We start from the raw sequence: 9,982 nt of genomic DNA on the forward strand, positions 1-9,982 counted from the left end.
TCTTATACACATGTTAAATGATAGGATAAACTATCAAATGGTAATAAAAATACATCCGATCAATGAAGCACCGTAGTTTGAAATTCTTAAACATCAGCAAGGTTTTTTATGGAATTATACCAGTAAAAAACATGGATGCAGCGAGTAAATAATTTCCCAAAGCGGTAAATTCAAACATTGGCTGGCTCTGCCATTTAAAGACACGGTCATCTGAGCATTCCGCTATAACGTGAGGTAAAGAACCAACGATTCTGCGGCTTACCGTGATAACAGGTTTATGGTGGCATACTTGGCAAGTTTTAAACAGAAGTAGTAGACACTAACACTTTCCTGACTAAAATCCAGGCGTTCACTTTCCGCTTCATAAGATGAATCAAAGTCATGGTCAGGTTCACCATAACTTCATAATGAAAACAATGGAGAACCAATGGGCTCTGTTGCTGTTTGGGATAAGAGACCTGATATTCTTGTTCATCTTCATCAGTCATAAAAAATGTCTTCAGTGCCACCACACTTTGTTGACTTGGCAGAAGGAAAAAAGATGATGAAATCTCCAAAATCATGCACTGAAGACCTAAAGAAACTCCTAGATCTAATTCGTCATATATCAAGTAGTCTTTGTTAATTTCTAATATATTACCAATTGTGTTTACGCGCTTTGCTTTATGTTTTTAAATTGGTTTGACATGTGTTGCAAAAGACACTGCTATTATTTACAAAAATTAATGATTTGATCTATAAATGCAAAAATTACTTACTGTAGAAGTATAGGAATGAAATTGTTGCGGATGATCTATAAAAGCCAACGGCAACACATCTTCCCCCGATGTCGGGCCACCTAGCTCACTGCTTGCCGCTGTTGAAATGGGTTCAGTGCCAGACACTTTAGGTTCATTTAATCCCATTCTTTTGAAAACATTTGGACCAAAAATACTCGGAACTGAATTTCTCTTTAGTTTACTTTGCTTAAAGGTGGCGTTTCAACATAAATTGAAGGATTACAATCAGATTGGAAGTGAGTCGAGCATACCCGGCCACCTGAATTAATGGCTTCAAAAGTCGCTTGACGACTTAGGCCTAAGGTGGTGCCTTGGGTATTAGCCTAGCTGATTATTATTATTATTTATTATTATTCCAATCATTTGATTTACCCAATGCTTTTATCCATTGTACTCTCGTCTGATGAACTTTTGGAAAGTTATGGCTATTGATGTTAACATTTTCAAGTTAAATATCTTAAAATCGAAATATTATAATAAGAAAACATAATTAAACCTTCGCGATACGTTAGTAAACCGAATGATAAACAATAATTCTTCGATAGAAATAAACGTTAAGTTTAAAAAAGTTTATACATATTATAATTATTTTTTAATTTCGAAGAGAGGTTGCAATCGAAGCAGCTGAATAAAAATAGCGAAACGCGCGGACATTCGATCTTTCCTGTATTTGGAAGACGCCTAAACTAGACCTGGGCTTTCATCAGCAGGAATCTCTAAAACACACAGAGATTTGAATAAAATAAATTTAGTTTAAATTATTCGGACGAGTGCAGATCTTTATTAGGCTTAATTTTAAAATATATTAAAATTAGGTAATTTTTCCTTAAAGTTATGTTTAATGTAGAAACTTTAAATAAAAAAAACGAAGAAATAAATAATTTCGCTGGTTTTTAGATTATTTAACCTTTCTACGTTTCAGACTGTTAGTGCCATCTGGTGAGAAGATAAAGATCAATCTCTAATGGCGTTATCCCTGTGAAAAAATCTTATCCGTTGACAAATGGATATCGTTCCACTATCTGGCTATTGCCTCTTATCATGGATGATTTTCACTCTAGGGAGGGGACGCCTATATTCGTTTAGGGGGAAACCAATTTTACAAGTAAAGGGAAAGTATCTTGTAATACCAAAATGGCTGGTCGGACGTAACGAAATATGGATGCGCCCAGAAGAATTGGTTTTAAAAGAATATACTTCGATAAGTTAATGGAAATTATTGCAAATTTAATGAACCAATATTTTTGAACCCCGTGAGGTCATAAGTTTATTTCTTACAATTTACAGATACGAAATTGTAATTCCTTCGGACCTGTGCACCGTTTCGGCCCAACTTCCTAATGGCAGCTGGACGGGCTTCAGAGGATCAATTGACAAAAATGTTCGTATAAATTAAAAGTATTAGTTCTAATCTCGTAAGTTTTAAGTTATGCCTTCACACCATGTCCGCCATTCGCACTCACCTCTACTTGGGAAATATCGGGCTGTATTTCATGAAGCTCCTCTCTTTCCGGGACGTGTTTTGACATGGTTTCCTCCATGACCAAACACGTGATTGTGACAATGGTGGACATAGTGAGCTGAAATGACCAAGATAGCACCCCCGATTTGGCGCAGCACAAAGACTATCGTTACAAAAAACCGTACCATTCTACCATAAACCAAAAGACGGACAAAATATCAAAAATCACTTACATGGGCCACAATTTTGAGTAAATGAAGAACTCCAATTTGTAATAAGAATAAATTGATTGTTATTGGCATTATTTCTTATTAAAATTCATGGTTGAATTTTAATTATTAATTTTTAATTTATGTTATTGATTTTCTTATTTTAAATCCCGCGGAATCATTAATAATGTGAAATAATCATTATTTCAGGAAACTGATATTAGTTGGGGTCCAGAGGTTTTCGTTCCAGAAATGCTGCGAGGAGTGCGTTTGGGCAACCCTTACTACTACTACGCTTTCCATATCTTCGCATCGGCGGGGGATCCGGCCGAAGCAGGTCTTTCGAATATCGTTATGACATTCGATTTAAAGGTAACCACTTTTACTCATACCGGAAATCAAATAAATCTTAGAAAATAAGTAATTAATTTCCTTTTACTGCAAATGTTATTCGCGTGAACATTGTATTTTCGCATTTAGAGTAGCTTCAGGGTTGTTGGCTTCCTTAGTTCCAAAACCATTTTTCCACCCTCGTTAAATTAATATTATTTAATTAAGAAAGTGATGTACAGTGAGATAAAACATAAAATAAGTGTGACTGAATTCGGTTTTCCTTTAAGTTAAATAATCCCCAAAAAGGTTTGGAATATATGTAACCAGCGGTTTGCGGTTTTCGTTTGCTTAGCTGCCCAGATGCTTTGTCACTCATTGGTGTAAGCAGGGGTAATGACATAGGAAGTATTTTGGACCTGGGGTGGCTCACAAAAAAATATTCCGTCACGGAATTAATGACTCACCCAGAGGGCGGTAGAAGGTGGTAATGGTTCCCTCTATGACGTATGGAATTGCATCGATTTCTCTTTATCAGAGCCTTCCACCATCCTCCTTTTATTTTCTGCACGAAGTTGACATTTGTCTACGCTCAGTGCTGTATTGGCAAAAAAATTACGCCTGCTTGGACATGTCTACGGAAACAGCTTTCTAATCATAAAGGTGTACTTTGTTCTGAGAAACAGGTACAGAACAATCGAGACGGAGCGCGGAATATCTTCCGTACATACAAGATCGCCAAGGAACCTCACAAAATATTGATACTTAATTTAAGTATTCCCCCCAGTAATTAAACTGTTTTAGAACATGGTATCTTAGCCTACTTAACTACACAATAATAAATAAATACACCGAAATTCTTTAATCAATGTTGTTCATGGGCTAATAATTTTGAAATTTAATATGCTAACGAGTCTATTAAGTTTTGTTAATCTTTCAGTCGTAAAGACTAAAGAAAATAACCATATATATTAAGTAGAAAATATCGCTTTTTAGTCAAGAAAATACATGCACTAGTTTATTTGTATACCCCCCGTACGGTAGATGAAGAAACTACAGAGTAACATTCTTTTTTGAGACGTCTGGGTGTTCGTATAACCATGGACTAACAAAACGTAAGGACGATTTCCAGACCAAATTTGGCGGCTTACGATCGTTAAATGTGCGCTCTGGCGGCATTTCTCGGCATTACCGACAAACTGAGTCAAGGAGATGAAATCGTTGGAAGGGGAAGGAAAAAAAGTTGAGAAACGTGTGAAAAATTTATCCCCTAAGTCCATGCCTTAATTAAGCTGCCGCGATTCAAGTTATTTCATGGAGTAATTTTTTACCCCTCCGAGGGGACTTTGTACCCTAGGAGGGGTTATACAACCACCGTGTCTGTCTTTGGGTCTGTCTGTGGGTCTGTCTGTGTGTCGGTCTGTGGGTCTGTCTGTGGGTCTGTCCTTAGACCAAGAAACACAGGGACGTCGCACGGTAGATATTTCGCGCCCGAAGCTTCGTTGCGGCTGCCTATTTCCTATTTCTCTCGCGCTGTGTCGCTAGTAGCGAAGGTGAGTCAATTTTTATTGGCTATTTGAGTCACGTGCACAGCCCTACAATCTGTCAGCACGCGGCCTGCAACAGAATGGCTCCAAAAAACGAAATTTCCGGTATGTTTTTTAATATTTGTGTCCCTAAAATATTAAAAAAATATAAAATAATTTTAAAATATGTAACTCTTATCTGATTATTTTTTTTTCAAGTTCGTTAATAAACGTTATTTTTATCTCTCATGGATGGCGCCTATTGACTATCTGTATCACCTAACCCTCCTCTCCCTACCGCAGCCGCAACAAAGTCCTGCCGAAAAATAAAGCGTTGGGTATGCTATGAGCGAGACGTCCCTGTGTTTCTTGGTCTAAGGTCTGTGTGTCAGGCCTGCGAACGCGTTCGCATTTTCGGGGCAAAGGGTAATCGCTGCGTACGCAGTTTCTTAGAATTAGGGAAAAGGTTTTTCCAAAAGGGCCCGTTTTTGTTGTCATTGGGTGTAGTATAAATATTTTTCAATTTGCGTTAGTACCGGGCGGGATTCGAACCCGAGCCCTCCTGCACGTCAGGTGAGCATTCTTCCGAGGAGAGGTATATTTTGGCTTGCCAACTTGTTTAAATGAATTTTTCGTCCCATACATTTGAATCTTTGTTATCAATATCCCCGGAAAAAAGAATAGTAAAAACGATGATTTAACTGTTTCTGATAATTGTAAGTGAATGTTTAAACCAAGGCTTAGTTCACTTTGTAAAGTTTGTATATTTTAAATTTATTTTACCCATAGCAGTGTTATAAAAGGCCATCTTAACGCTTAGGTAACATTGATTTAAAGTATAATAAACTGCGAAATTTAGTCTTTAACCATACATTAATAGTTTAATTTCCTTTTATATGATGATTTCCAAAATTTTAATTTATATTGTAACTCAATTATAAAGAAAGCCAGCCTAAAAAAACCGTTAGAACTCGACTATTTGTCTCGACTTAAAAAAAAATTGCCGTGGAAAGATGGCAGTACCTTTTTCCGTTTTGACTCGGCTACCTTCGGTCGCGGAGGGGTAAAAAGGGGGTCGACTTTTAACGGAACTCTGACGAGCCTTTCTTAAGGAGATCGCCGCCTGCGAACCGTCTTTACGTTTTCTTAGTCCATGGTATAACTAGCCGTTTCCCTTGCAATTGGCAGTTCCGGAAAGGGTCATTCCACGGAGGTTCGAACACAGAGGGAACCATGGGTCGTCCGATTTTAATGAAATTTTACACACGGTAAATTGTGGCTAATAGAGGGCCAATTGTGAAATTTTAGCCTAATTTAATGAGTGGTCCGAAATTATAGACTTTTGAAAATACCCCACGTTTTTAAGGTTTCGTTTGCGCAAAAGTCGTACCCCTAAGCGTTATGGTGAATAAAATTTTTGCGACCAAGGCTAATATCATGCGAATCTCGTCTCTTGGACAATTCATAGCGTTGATTTCTAAAATGCTAACAAAAATATTGTATCTGTAACGGTTGTTTAAAAAATCGAACGTTTTTCAAAATATTTAGTGCAAGGGGGGTCAACTTTGAAGCCAAGTACTGAAAAAGAGCATACTCCGATTTTAATGTTTCTTCTATATATTTATAGCCATAAGCCTAAGCTTTTATATGATGTGCAATATGTTTGTGATATCGGGGCGTTAAGGTCCCAAAACCAAACAAACATTATTTTCATGAAAAACACGTTTTTAAGAAAAAAAACACCATATTTTTATTCAGCTCTGATAAATTTTATTTAAATTGAAATATAATCTGTGCATTCGCTATGCAAATTTTAGGAATTTTCAACTTGGTTGACTTCCGTTGAGATGAAGACAAATTAAAAACCAATTATATCCAACTTAACGAAGATAGATGGTGACCTTTTTTATCCCGGATTATATCGGTCGTTCTCTTCACTAAAATATTACTACTTTTTTTTTACCTCTTTTATCTTTATTTTGCCTGCTCTAGATTGTGCTAGCTATGTTACTTGTTCACAGAGTGGCCAGATTGGCGGTTTTCCGCCCAATTTGGGATGTTTGAGGATGCTATTGCGGGAAAGAAACCTTTGGGCTGGAGGCGGTTTATTGGGCTAGTTTCAAAAATTCGGCGAAGTAACGCCGTACATTGATTTTCCACTTCGACGACCTGTACTAGTATTAATTTCACAATACACTCTTTTAAGCGCGTCTTACTCTCATCATTTCCTTCAAAGGCCGCTTCCATAGCCATGCTACACGTTACAACGTAGCTCTAACGTTGAATTCCCCCCCCCCCCAAAACCCGTTCTTGGGCGGGAATTTGGGCTATTTTGGGAGTTTGGGCTCGTTTTCTAGGTGGTTTGTGCGAGACCCAAAAAAATATTCTGGAAACTCAAGTTGTTCATACGGATTCGAGTTTCATCACGTGTTGTTTACTACATCTATTTTCTAAATTGTTAATTGTATGGAAGTAGAAAACCCATTAGAAATGTGTGCCGTTGGAAAATTTATTCAACAAGAATGCCACAAACTAAGTACCATTGACGATGAAACTCAGTCATTAATTGTGGCTCTATCTGGTGTTACCGATGAAGGAGCTGTGCATAATTTATGTAACCATCACTTTGCAACTCTAATTACCAAATATGCTCATTACCAACGAAAATGCTGCGATCCATTTGATATGCACAAAAGAAATATCACAAGTGAGTTCTATCTCGGTTGTAGCTAATAGGTCGATGTGAAATGTCAGTAGGTAAAAGTTTCCTTACCTTAAAGGGAATATAACCTTTGAAAAATTAAAGGGGTCTTCCATAAAGATTCCTTTGCAGGTTATATTCCCTTTAAGGTAAGGAAACTTTTACCTACTGACATTTCACATCGACCTATTAGCTAGAACCGAGATAGAACTCACTTGTGTACACCCCGAAACCGCTTAGAATCGATTTTAAACGGTTTCAGGCAAGATCGAACGGGTTGAAAACCAGTAACCAAAGCGCTTTTTGAAGCAATTATGAGGTGTAAGTGTGACCGAGGCTTAAGTTTAGGCGAATGGGAGGGAAGACGGCGGAACAGACGACGTTACGATGTAGACGGCTGGTTTTCACTAAGACAAAACCGTCGCGACGGTGGGGGTGACCGTCAAAAAATTGTAATAGGCCTAACGGGGATTTTAAAGTTGACGCTCATCGTCGCGACCGTAACACGAGATCGAGCCACAATTAATGACTGAGTTTCATCGACAAAGGTGCTCAGATCTGTTATTCCTTGGGTTTTACAATGGCTTAGTTTGTGGCATTCTTCTTGAATAAATTTTCCAACGGAACACATTTCTAATGGGTTTTCTACTTCCATACTATTAACAATTTAGAAATAGATGTACTAAAAAACACGTGATAAAACTCGAATCCGTATGAACAAGTAACATAACTAGCAGAATCTAGAGCAGACGAAATAAAGATAAAAACGGTCAAGAAATAAGTAGTAATATTTTAGTGAAGAGAACGAAAGATATAATACGGGATAAAAAAGGTCACAATCTATCTTCGTTAAGTTGGATATAAATGGTCTTCATCTCAACGGAAGTCAACCAAGTTGAAAATTCCTAAAATTTGCATAGCGAATGCACAGATTATATTTCAATCTAAATAAAATTTATCAGAGCTGAATAAAAATATGGCGTTTTTTTTCTTAAAAACGTGTTTTTCATGAAAATAATGTTTGTTTGGTTTTAGGATCTTAACGCCCCGATATCACAAACATATTGCACATCATATAAAAGCTTAGGCTTATGGCTATCAATATATAGAGGAAACATTAAAATCGGAGTATGCCCTTTTTCAGTACTTGGCTTCAAAGTTGACCCCCCATGCACTAAATGTTTTGAAAAACGTTCGATTTTTTAAACAACCGTTACAGATAAAATATTTTTGTTAGCATTTTAGAAATTAACGGTATGAATTGTCCTAGAGACGAGATTCGCATGATATTAGCCTTGGTCACAAAAATGTTATTCACCATAACGCTTAGGGGTACGACCTTTGCGCAAACGAAACCTTAAAAACGTGGGGTATTTTCAAAAGTCTATAATTTCGGACCACTCATTAAATTAGGCTAAAATTTCACAATTGGCCCTCTATTAGCCACAATTTACCGTGTGTAAAATTTCATTAAAATCGGATGACCCATGGTTCCCTCTGTGTTCGAACCTCCGTGGAATGACCCCAAACTCAACGCCGGCTTTTCGCGGAAAACAATTCAAATTAAAATTTTGCACCATTTAAGTGTGTCAGAGTTGGTATCTCTTCTTTCTAGAAAAAAATTTAGAAATAGACAGGTTATCGAAATAAAAGATCGAAAAGAAAAGAAAGACGGAAGAAGAAAAAGTGAGGTTATAGATGGAAAAAGAAGAAAAAAACACGTGCTAAATTGGAGAAAAAAGCTTTACTTAGGGCGTGAAGAATGCAGCGGCTAAAGATAGAGTTGAGGCTAAGAAAGACTTTTTGACCACAGAACCTATTGCGAAAAAATACAGTCTGTCAATCTTGCAAATTGCGGTGGGTTAAATAGAGAGGCAAATGAAATGTGGGTTTGTTGCCAAATACTGGTACTCTTGAAATGATCAAGTAGAGAAAGAACGCACTGAAAATTTTAAGCACCGTTGTGATAATTGCCTCTTCATCATTTAAACAATTTATATTATTAACGATATCAAACTTTATTTATGTATTAAATTTCACTATTCTGTCAATTTTTAACACTTTAAATTTTATGTCAATGGAATTAAGGGATTTAGGCTACCACTTGACCTACCAATGATGTCTTCCTTATTCGTATTTAAAGAATGTCCGGAATTAAAAGCGGGTGGGCGATAATTAGAAGCCAGTGGACGTAATGAAAAAATTAAGCCTCTAAGTCGGAATTAGAAGTGAATTTCCAAGATTAGACTACTCTACTAGCTAAAGGAAAATGGCTTTTCCTACCTCAGCTACTAGTGTTCATCGCTGGAAATAGAATGAAGTGAGGTACGAAAGTTCAAATTGAGAAATATACAATCGAATATTTTACAGGAGTTCGTGTATGAGTTAAATCTATTTTAAGAAATTACCCGGATTTACAAACCTATGTTTTGTAAAAGATATAAGGCTTTCATAAGTTTATAATCTACTAGATCGCTATAAGTGAGAACCCGCCATAAATCTACTGTTAAGAGCGATTTATCTCATAAAAAATCAGAATCGGTATACGTGACTCTCTGTGACGAATTTTGGCCTTATCTTCTTCAACTTCCGTTGATAGTGTAAATGGCTATCGACATGGATACGATACGACCAGAAGCGCACAGCTAGCACGCAGAGCGGAACTGGCCGTAACGACGCTTGGATTTTGGAATAATATTCATTATTTTCAAAATGAACAGGAATTGTTGTAAAATATTCGTAGCTTAAAGGTTTTCTCTTCGTGACAACTTGCGTTAGGCTTAACGAGCTTCGATCCCGTCGTTGAAACTAAACCGGATTTTACCTTGGATTAATAATAGTGTTACCTGGATAAATATCTGATATGGATTTTAAGACCCCGCTCCGCGTAGCGTTAAATTCTTGATAAATAATAATAAATCTCGTGCTTTTTTACTAGGCCTAAAAATGCGTTTTGATACAAGCGCGATTTGCCA

Source organism: Leiobunum rupestre, chromosome 3 (genome assembly GCF_980474605.1).
Source record: "Leiobunum rupestre chromosome 3, qqLeiRupe1.1.hap1, whole genome shotgun sequence".
Taxonomy (NCBI): Eukaryota; Metazoa; Arthropoda; class Arachnida; order Opiliones; family Sclerosomatidae; genus Leiobunum; species Leiobunum rupestre.